We start from the raw sequence: 12,056 nt of genomic DNA on the forward strand, positions 1-12,056 counted from the left end.
TATTATGTAAATATATCTAATTTTATATAGGCAAAGGGGTTGTTTAGTATTAGACAACATATTGCATTCTAACTTTTTTGAACCTGAATTAAGCTAAGGGTTTGGAAAATTTATATTTTCAAGTTATGTTTAATTTATATTATGGAATGGTGTGGAGATAATTATTTCTCAAATTATAACAGCAAAATATTGTTTCTTTTTTTAATTTTTTCTATTCCTAATTTGCACTCAGGAATGAGGTAGCATATTTTAATTCCATAAAAATCTATCATTATCATGCATTTTACAGTATTAATATAGAAGTATATTTTAAAATGTTTAACTACAACTATCTTGTTTAACTGACTCAAAAAATATGATCTATGATTGAAATTACTAGGAAAGGTAATTTTTTAAAAATGTAGGCTTACATTAGAATTTTTTTAAAGAAATACCTGACATTGAAAAATTTAATTTTCATCTCTCACTTAAGCTTGAGCTTGAGTTCTAGGACATAATCTTTGGGAGCTTAAATTGTTTGCTTTGTAGGAATTTTTCACAGAAATTATGTTTCTATAATACCTATAAAATGTGTGCTAATATATCAATATATTATGAAGGAACATTATTTGGGCTTTAAATAAAAACACTTAAGGTAGTTTACAAAGGGCATATTTTATTGCTTAAAAGTTAATTTTAAGTTCTTTTTTAATCTTTAAAGGTAACATTTCAGTAACTTTCTAATTTCAGAGGGATATCAATAGGTTCTTTTACTCGTGGTACTAATGTTTATTGCAAAGCAGTGACATAGTAATTCAGAACTGAAAGTTTTTAACCAGCTGCCTTCGGTTGTTAAAAACTACTGACAGTGTGATCCATATTAAAGAATACTCATTGTTGAGCATGCACAGTGGTCTTCAGGGTTGTTTGCCCTAGAACTTGGTTATGTAATTGTTCTCAAGGCTTACTGTATAGGAAAATGATCATGGCTCATGAACTCATCACAGACTGGTGTGAAAATATGATCACTGTCCCTCAGGAGCATCAAAATGCCCCTGGGAGATATCCACCGGAAAATGAGAAATACTGGTTGAGCATAAAAAGGGCATGAGATCAACTTCATTATTAGTGATCACAGGTAGCCTCACTCATCCTCATTTAATCAAAGGATATTGCACCTCCTGCACAGATCAAAATACTCATCAGGCCATTTCAGTGTAACCTGCCCTGGTCGTCATAGAAACACGCAAAAGCATTTTAAATTCTTGACATCCCCTGCCTCAAACCTCATGCAAACCACCAGCCCTCCTTTAAGGTAATTTTGAAATATGACTAAAACAACCTCAGGCATATTACAGTGCTAGTGAAAAGGTTTCAACTCCTTTTATGATGTACATGAACCTGCTTCTCAGTTGGACTGTGATGCCCTTAGTAAATGCTTGAAAAACACTCGCGTCATTTTCAGGCTAAGTTTTCCTAAGCATCGCTAATTTCACTTATTTTGACTTTATGATATTGGAACTTTTAATTTCAGAAGAAAATGTCATGTACTTCCTTTTGGACTTGTAGCCTACTACGGAAGTACAGGAAAGGGCTTTACTACCGCCCTCGTGTCAGAGAAGTGATGTGGTGTAGTTAGGACCTCCGGTTACGGGGCCAGTCAGTCTACCAGGGTTCCAACACCGATCCTTTCAGGTACCAGCTGCGTGACCTCGGTCATTTCTTTAACCTTCCTGTAACTCATTTTCCTCATCTGCGATATACATCCTCAGAAGCTCATTGTGGAGATTAAATTATTTAACGTATTTAAGTCCGTGAGTGTCTGGACCAAAGGAAGTACTCATTAAGTGTTCAAGGCAACCATATACGTATTCAGTTAAAATTGGAACAATGACATCAGCCTGATATGGAGAAAATTAAAATTCTGGGCTAAAATAGAACTAATCACGCTCTCTTTTATACTCCCAGGGGGGAAAAAATCACACTCCAAATGCTCTTTTCAAAATATATCACTATTTTACATCTGCAGCATATATTCTGTCACATAGTACATATTTTAAAAGAACAGGATCCATAGTCGGCCCCCTCCTTTTTTTTTTTTTTTATCAGTGAAACCAATGGAATAGATAGAATACAACCAAAGGTATAATGCCTAGAAAGATCGTTTTATTTGTTTTATGATGATGTTAGTCATAAAGCTCGGTGATATATTTTTAATTTTATATTCTCATTATTTTACTTCTGCATTTACAATGAGTGATGACACTTGCTTATGTACAATAAACAGTAAATGCAAGCTGACAAAAAATACTCTTTTTTGGAACAACAGGTTTTTATTTTAGTATTGGAAGCAGCACATTGTATAATGCTTGTAGAAAACTTGAAAAAAATTATAACTCTTCAGATCAAAATTTTTAAAGTGATACAAATGGCCATATTCAATTTGACCTAATCTATATTTGTACAATTTTACTGGCCTATTAGTGGAAATTCTGGCCTATTTGAACAGAAGCTCAGATATCTTCTTCTTCCTTTTTCTTCAATAAAATTATATTATCTGATAAACCTGGTAGTCACAGTCAGCCCTATATTTATATTTTTGAAACTTTGTCTTTCAAAGTCAGATAAAACTAGCAAATGATGTCAAAAGCCCATTTAAGAAATGCCTAAAAAACTGCCCAAATTTTACTTTCTGATAATGTGTATCCACTAGACTCTCTGTGCAGTTCTCATGATGTTTTGATTCTGCGTGTCTTCTACATTCTGCCTTTCACGTCAGTTTCCTCCAACTATGGAAGAAATGAATTTTTAAAACAAACTTTTTTTTTTTATTTAACATATCTGTGAATAAAGTGACAATGTCTTTTCTTCTTTTTTAGCTTTTCAAAAAGGTATTTTTATTGAGTGCTTCCCATGTCCCCAGCATATTTTTTACAGGCTCACATTTAATTTTCACAGCAATTTTTTCAGGCAGTTATTGGTGTCCCCATTTTAGAAATGAGAAACCTGATTGAGGGAAGTTAGGATAAGCAGCTAGAAAATGGTGAAACGGAGATATAAACCCATCTCTTATTCTTTGTCCCTGTCAGCCTGCCTATTGCAACAACACTATTAAAGTGGAGAGTATGTTATTTTATATTCTGCTACTTTAAATTAGCACTATGTGATAGAATTATCATTTTTAAAATTTTTAATTATTATTACACTTATTGGGGTAACACTGGTTCGTAAGATTATATAGGTTTCAAGTGCACATATTGCATTGTGTGCCCACCACCCAAAGTCAAGTCATCTTCTGTCACTATATGTCAACTGTATGAAGCATTTTCTCTGTTTATCAAAATATGCTTGTTTTCAATGATTCCATGTACTTTTAAGTTTTTCTATCTCATTCAATGAGTAGAATATTTACTTTATTAGAATAAGATGTCTCTGGTTATCTTTGGGAAAGATCCATTAGAGGGCAGTCAAGGTAGAATTTACAAAAATCTACTTTGAAGCCAAAATTGGAGCACTACCGCATGGTTTTAACTGATGGAGAAGAAGGACCCCATGGGGTATAGAGTTGCCTGAACAGAAGTGTGGAATTAGAGAGAAAATTAACATGGAAAAGTAAAGATCCTAGATTGCCAAATCTATAAAACAAATTTAAGGGGAATAGTAGAACTTAAAGTTTGAAAGTTATGTTTTGGATAGATTAAGACATGTTTTGAATAATAATACCAACAGTAAATAGTTGGTATTACCAACTGTTAAGAACTTGTTATGAATCTGGCAATATTTAAGAACTTTTCAGATACTAATCCATTTCAACCTTATAAGAACCAAATGAAATAGGTATTGTTACTATCTGAATTTTACACATTATAGAATTAAGAAAAAAGATAACTTGACCATGGTCTCATGGCCAGTAAGGGAGAGCCAAGCTTTCATTTGAGGCCATCAGATTCTAGAGTAAGCATTTGTAACCAATTCACTACTTAAATCCCAGGCTAAACAAATTGGCCGTTATTCAGAAAGAAGTCAGTAAAGATTAGTTGTATGGGGTTGTATTTTTGTTTTTGTTTTCTAGTAGAGTATTGCAGTTGGCAGACTTTGTGGTCATAAAGGCCTGGTACACAATGAAAATGAAAGGATTATTATTAAAGAAATTTTGAAAAAATATCTATAGTATTAGAAATCTAAGCATAGCAAAAAAAAGGTGAAGAAAGCAGTTATCAAGGATGGTTCTCAGACTGGGTGATTGGGAGAAGATTGTATTCCCAATGCTATTACTATTACTTCTACTACCAACACTACTACTACTAACAACAATAATAAAGCTTATGTGCTGGGAGGGAATCAGTTTTGAAAGGAAAAAGTGTACTTTCTTTTTTAAATTAAGAACTTTGGGAGTAAAAGGAGGCATGAAGATAACTGAAAATACTAATAGATTGAGATAGATAATAGATGATGATAGATAGATAGATAGATAGATAGATAGATAGATAGATAGATAGATGATAGATAGATAGCAGGGGTTATTTATTTTGGGATAGGAAAGTCTTGATCAAATATACCTAACCTTTAATCACTTAAAATATGTTATTTTGAATGCCATAATTAAAATCATCACTGTGTCTTAACTATTTCTGTGAGTTGCAGACTAGATGTTTCATAGGGTGAGATTTACTTGTGTGTCTCTCTGTGAAAGAATTAAGAGGAAAGCAATATTTTATTTTTTAAGGAGTTTCAGCTTCATAGTTATAAAATGAATTTAACATTAGTTTATGATCAATATCTGTCTTATTTTTTCTTTGTTAAAATTTGTGGGGAAAATGTTCCATATTTTTCTCTAGGTTTTGTTTTTGTTTTTAATGCTGTTGTCACTACCCAGGGCTTGAGATAATGGGATAGAATCACTCACTTCCCTGAGCAGCTCATTTTACCACTTTTTTTTTCCCCTTTCACAATTATCCTTAGAATTGAATTATCAGCCACAAACACCCAGACCGTCATTTTGAGTGCCAAATGTTTTGTTAAATTTGGAAGATTTAGGGTGTTGAAATGCAAACTATTTCCAGATATGTAAAGTATAAACCCTGGAACCACTTCTGGGCTCAGTGAGGAGACTCACGAATATTATCTCTTGTGTTCCTCTGCCTAGCTTATTACCAAAATTAGCAAGGATCCCAATCCTTTTGCATCGGGCTTTTCTGTCAAATAATTAGAGTATTTGTTTGTATCTATAGACACTTGACTTCATTATTGCCTTTAAAATTTTCGAGAGGCATTCTCAAAATTATGTGCCACAATAATGTTTACATTTTTACTTGTTTTAAAGGTTTTAATTTATTTTTAAATTTAAAATCTGACTACAAATTTTACTTTATGTCATTCAGTAATTGTCAGCTGCTTGAGACACCCATGTTCCAGGCCCTTATACTTGCACACATTCTACTCTCCCTGGGGAATGCTCCTCACCATCTGCTTGGCCCTCTCTCACTCATCATTCAAGATTTTACCTTTTACTTTTGAGGATCCTCCCCACACAAAGAGAATATGCATTATCCTGGCAACTTCTTTTAGATTTTTTATACAGGATTGCTGTTTTAAAATATCTTGTAAAACAATTGTTTGTCTGATGGACTGTTAAATCTTTTAGAGAGAATCCCTGTGTATTCATTTCAGAGTCTCAAGTCCCAGAACGCTGTCTGGAACAAAATAAACACCCATAAACGCTTATAGACAACATCAATGAATCCGTAAATGAAACATCCTAAAACTAAGGAAACAAGTGCATTTTTTTCTCTTTAGTAATCTAGGCATCTTCCTGGCTTATATAAACTAATATAATTATAGTAATCCCTGAATGACACAACAAAACAAACAACACCCAAAACCTAACCATCTCTGCTCCTAACATACTCCACCCTGATTTCATCATCTTTCAACCTTCCATGATTTCCATGTTCTTTTTATTCTGACCTTGTCCTTATTTCTTTTATTCTTTTTTTTTTTTATAACTGATCACTTTCTCTTTAACAACTCCTTAAGCCTCATATTTCACCATCACTGACTGCTAATTTCACTAATCGATGTCTGTTCAATTGTCTGTCACATATAATTTACAAACATATATGTAAACATTAAGTAGGTATTTGGTAATCTTAACCATGAACATAAAAGGGATCATTTGTAGATACTGATCATGGGCAGGAGGTTGTTCAAAAGGGTAACTATGGCTAGAGGCAGTTTATCTGATTTTCCTTTAGGTTCTTGGCTTTACATGTAACAGTTTTTAAGTGCGGGGTGTTTTTACTTATCATGATTATCCAATAAGTTATTTTCAATGTTTTTTTCTTAGATATGTATTTTTTTATGGCTTCATGGTATCTAATGAGAATCTAAGATACTTTTAAAAAAATAATGATACAAAATGTTGATTATTTTGATGATACCTTCATTATATGTAGGTGGGTTTGTATTTTGTCATATTTTGATAATGATATAGATATTTTATATATAAAAAATACATTGCCAATACTATTTAACCAGAATCTTTTACTAGCCCCAACAAAGATTGATTACTTAAAATTTTAACTTTTTCCTAGATTTATTATATTTTTCATAGATAATTCATATATAACATAATAAATAATCTTATTTTATTATATGAGTAAATGTTTACAGTAATTAAGATGAACCCAATCAAACACAAAGTTTAAAGTTCTGGAATGTAATAGAAATATTTAAGTATCTAAATATCGTCATTTAATTAGAACATAACTAAAGTGATTTTAAACCTTAACAAGCAGGATATAATCTTATTTCAACAATTTAGCACTTTTGTGTTGGTTTTTAAAACTGAATTTGATTCACTGCCTATCCCTGTTCAAATCTCTAATTATCAGATGTTATGTTAACTTTAAAGGTAAGAAGTTTCTAGGATATTACTAAAATTGAAATGTATATGTAGGGCTAGAGTTTAGAATAAATGATTTAAAATTATGTTTACTATGCAAAGAAGAGTGAACATTTTATCTAGTATGTTATATTTATTTCACAAAGCAAATAGTTCACTCCACACAAGGTTAAAATTTTAAAATAACTTAAGTAACAATTAAAAATGTATTCATGTATGAATTTAAGCAATAAGTCACTGAATATAAATTTACATTTTAGATCATTTTATTTCTTTATCTCCTTTCGAACTTTGACATTTTATTTTAAAATATTTTTGGTAGAAATATGCATGAAATTTATTACAGAAACTATAGTGTTACAAAATAATTAGAAAATATAGTGCAACGTTTTTCTAGAAAACAGGTAACATTTGCCTCAGTGGCAACAAGCATGTCACCTGTGGTGTTGCCTTGAGGACAGGTGGCCAGTTTTAACAAATATTGTACATAACACCAAAATATTGTATGGAGCATACATATACTAACCAATTAGTCCTTATTTACCTGAAATTCAAAGGCAACCGGCCACCCTGTATTTTATCTGGCAGCCTTTCTCAAGGTGTTATTGAAGCCTATATGGTCACGGTTTCTAACCTGCTTCAGTGTGGGAGTGTTTTTCTCAATACAGAAAAACAGTGGTCAGCTTTTGCTTCTCAGTGTGTCAGCATGTCAGCATCCACTGAGCCAGCAATTCCTGTTTTAAATCTGTTTGTTTTGACATAGAAGTGACTGTGGTCTGTTCGGGGAAATCAGATCAAGTATATGAAATAAATAGCCATGCTTTTGCACACAGTCTCTAAGTCGTTTATGTTGCATGTGTCTTTTTAGAAAATAAACGTATAAATTACAAGTATTTTATGTGCCAACCAAGAAGATTTTCCAATAAATACTATCAGCTCCATAATTATCAAAGGAAAAAGTTAGGACCAATTATAAGGAACATATGGCTATCTTGTTAGAATCTTAGATACTAACTTAAATAAAAGTATCTTTGTCACTATTAAAATAACATATAACTTTATTATACTTAGAATGAATTGTCTCCAAAAGAAATTACAAGGGTACTCCTTTGCTATGTGAAAGATATGATTTCAGAGGGTTCTGGAACAAATCAGAGCTTAGTGGATTATGGTGCAGAATCTCAGAAAATTTTTCTATGATATTATAAAATGGAGAGCAATACATATTAGAGTTTCATTTCCTAGACACATGGCAAAGTAGGAGTGGAGCATCTACAAATGAATCCAGTCTCCAATTTTGATTTTAGGGTACTCTGAGGCAAGGAGGTTGTTTATCAAAAAGAACCTGGTATAGTGGCCAAAGTGTTCTAGATAAGGCTTCATCCTATTATCTATTTTTCCACTTAGGAAAAAAAAATGTTAAGCTTCTAAAGCACAATTTTTAACATTTCTAGAAATGTTTAGAATAGATCCCTTCAATATATAAAATTCTATACAAGTGAATTATCATAGTAAGTTTTGAAAACCAATAATTTAAGAGTTTAATATTTTTAGTGTTTAAGAAAGATATTGCCAATTCTCATGTCTCGATGGAAAAGTAATGCATGATTACTGTGTCTTTGGAAATCTTACTCAAATCAATTCAGATAATGATAATAATCAAAATGTATTGTCTCATTAAAGGAGTTGGTACACTATCACTGGTTTTTGTGGCAGAGTTCAACGCACTCTTAATTAATATAATTATTTAGAGAGAAATAATTTTAAACTGAACAAAATTGAGTTACTATAATTACACAATCCTGTTAAAAGTATTGGTGGCAGTCGGCATGGCCACAGTAATTCAGAGTAGATATTTCCTTTTGAACCAGTTGTAAATGTAGCATTGCCTTTTTGAGAAGGTAGTTTTACATTACACACACACACACACACACACACACGCACGCACGCACGCACACACAAGTATATAGGAATTTATAAAAGCCTGTGGGTCCTCTATTTAGAAGGAACCCCGTGATGTTTCTGTCTTTCAGTTATGATATGCTTTTTCACAGGGAACAGAGAGCAGGTGTTTCTGACTTCTCCAAGGGGTAATGGGCTTAAACTCGTGTATGCCAGATTCGCCTCAGATATAAAGAAGTGTCCTGATGGGAGGCTCATTAAAATTTGGATGAGCTCCGGAGTCCGTTACTGATCTCAGCCCCTGAAGTGTCTCACTGTGGTGGAGAGTCTCAGTCACCTGGGATGTTTGGAGGCCGTTCTTTCTTTCAGTTGCAGAAATGGATTAGATCATCTCACAAGATTTATTTATTGCTTTAGCTTCTAGTTTATACTGTCAAAAAGTATAAAGGCTCTTTGGCTTCCTGCTATGCAAGCATAGGAATGTGAATATTCAAATTAGTAAATTGTCATCTCAGTATATTGCACAGAATTATTTTTCCAGGCCATTATGTTACTATACATGATATGAAAAGGATATCAGTACTGAAAATCATACAATTGTTTTGCAACATACATGTTTACACTCATTCTTCTTGTCATTCATCAGAATGTTTAAAAGTTCCATAATTTAATATCAACCTTTACAAATTATCAAAAGCCATAAGAGGACTCCACAATATAAGGCAATATATGCATCATGAAACTTTCATTAAAATTATATATAATGTTAGATGTATATGTAATATACATATGAAATATACACACATATATATGCTACATTATAAGAAGGTCTGCATTTGAATATCTCTTTCCACAGAGTGATTTTTACCTGTAGTTCAGATAGTAAGATAAATGTCATAAATGTAGCATTTCTATGACTCACTATGAAGAATAAATGCAGTGAATGAATAAACAGAGGTAAAAAGGAATACTAGCAGTATTACTTTCTTATTACTTTGGATTTGACCAAAAAGAAAATCTTCCATCCACATCAAGTGACCAGTTCCCCACATATGTTGATGAATAGCCAGAGGAAAATGCATTTGTGAAATTCTCCCACTAGGCTTGGTTAATTCCAAAACATATAGAATAGATTAGAAAGCAGAGAAACTCAAAATAGTTGACCCACTCTTTGCAGCCTGAAATGCTTCAGCAAATGCACAGTCATCATAGCTAACACTGTGGTATAACTGTCCGAGGCATGGACTCTAAAATGTAATAACATTGATTTAAAAAAATAATATTTGTGTGTTACTTGTCCATTATCAACTCATACAGTCCCCAAACAATAATGGTTACTCAATATTCAAACCCACTCCTCCAAAACCTTGAAAGAAAATGTGTGTGAGTGTGGCTTTAGTAATAACATCACATTTCATTTTCTCTAGTTTATCTGTCAGTGCTTCACCTTTGGCAAATCAGCTTCCTTAATGAAGGAAATCACCTTCCCCATTCTAGTTTGTACTGACCTGTTTACATGTACCCTCCTGAATTAACTAAGTGGTCGGAGGAGGTAAATTTAATAAAAGGTGATTATATTTTTCAGACAACTACTGGAATAAAAGCAGCACACAGTAACCCTAAGCAGTAATTAACATATGCCAGTTAAGCTTATGTTTACTAGTATATTTAAGATATTGAGTATAACGCTAAACTCTGTCTTCTTATAATTATGAACCACTTTAATGACGTAGTTTCTTTCTGTATTCTAAGTCAAATGAACATAGGACACTGATGCTAGTAATTTTTCTCCTAAGTAATCTTTCTTTTTTAAAAAAATTTCTTTATTGGTTAAGGTATTACAAATATGTCCTCATCCCCCCCATTAAGTAATCTTTCCATCTAATTAGAAATATTTTACAGATTTAAAATTGTATTTGGTTGATTCATTTCAGCATTTATACCAAGATGTAGCTTTTTCCTTGAACTACTAGAATGATTTTTCCTATAAAACAGTATTTTCTCACATACTATTTAAAGAAAAAACTTCAACCTGTAAGTAATAGCTCTAACTTATTTTGAAAAGAGCAATAGTCTTTCTAGGGTGATCATATTTCCTGGGCTGTCTGGGAAAGTATAAGATTATATCTTGTATAATTGTTAAGGTGTTCTCTTCCACTCACACAATTGTTCAGTTTGGAGTATAAGTTAATTGGTCACTGTAATTATTGGTTTCAGTTTATTTTATAAACCCGAATTTCTATGGTGGTTCACTATTCTAATTCACCAAATTATTCTCAATTCTGATTGGCATAAACAAAATATATTTGAATCATTTTATACTCATTTATCATGAAACAGGGAATTGAATTCAAGGTCATAGAAAAAAATAGGATTTGATTCTTTTAAAAGATTCTTTTTTAAGAGTTCCCATTTGCTAGTAGAATATTCTCTGTATGTAGCGTTATGACCAGGTAAGTTATAATAGCTACCATGTGGTCCCATGTTGCAGCTAACTCACTTTATTATTCATGATATTATGTGATATGAAACAAAATATGTTCTGATTATTTTCAATACTGGTTATTACACAGGATATGCATCCATCTCTTCATTTGCACTTTAATTTCTGGCTAAGATGGTGACTGACTTCCACAATGTTCATTGCTATGATTCTGCTAAAAGGTGAACCGGTGAAGGAATGTTTGACAGTCTGTTTTGAAACTAAGTTTGTGAGTAAAAATAAATAAGAAAAGCAGGAGAAAAAAATTAGGACGAATATATAATTAGATAATCTACTTGAAATGAGTGGAAATTCCTTCACTGATTAGCATATTCTTACATTTTTTAAAAAAGATAAAAGCCAACAACTCATCATATTAAAACAATTCACTTATGCTATTTAGTTAAGTTCTTAATTTTTAGTGAGATGTACACATATGTGATTTTTATCACAATTGGACAATCTTGATTTTCAGCACATTTTTATCACACATCCATGATGAGCCAGATACTGACCTAAAGGATGCAAATTACTGTTCTCATTGTGCTCGTGGTCAAATATTACAGACTTTAAGGATAGATGGGAAAAATAGCCTTTATCATTATAAATGTATATAATACTTAATAGCATAAAATCTGGATGATTGAGTCTGAACATAACTTAATACATTTTGTAAGGCTGGATCAAATCTGATATCTTTTCCTCTCCTTTGCCTTTTCCTCATTATGAGAAAGCTCTTTTATTTCAGGGAATAAGTTTAAGTATTTAAAAAAATTGTAGGCCATAAAA

General features: G+C 32.1%; 1 protein-coding gene across 1 annotated transcript in view; it reads left to right on the forward strand.

The window, feature by feature from the left end:
- Positions 1-12,056, forward strand: part of PCDH10 (protocadherin 10) — a 44,886-nt gene that overhangs the window by 25,641 nt on the left and 7,189 nt on the right. The window lies entirely within an intron of this gene.

This window comes from Myotis myotis, unplaced genomic scaffold (genome assembly GCF_014108235.1).
Source record: "Myotis myotis isolate mMyoMyo1 unplaced genomic scaffold, mMyoMyo1.p scaffold_m19_p_6, whole genome shotgun sequence".
In the NCBI taxonomy this organism is placed as follows: domain Eukaryota; kingdom Metazoa; phylum Chordata; class Mammalia; order Chiroptera; family Vespertilionidae; genus Myotis; species Myotis myotis.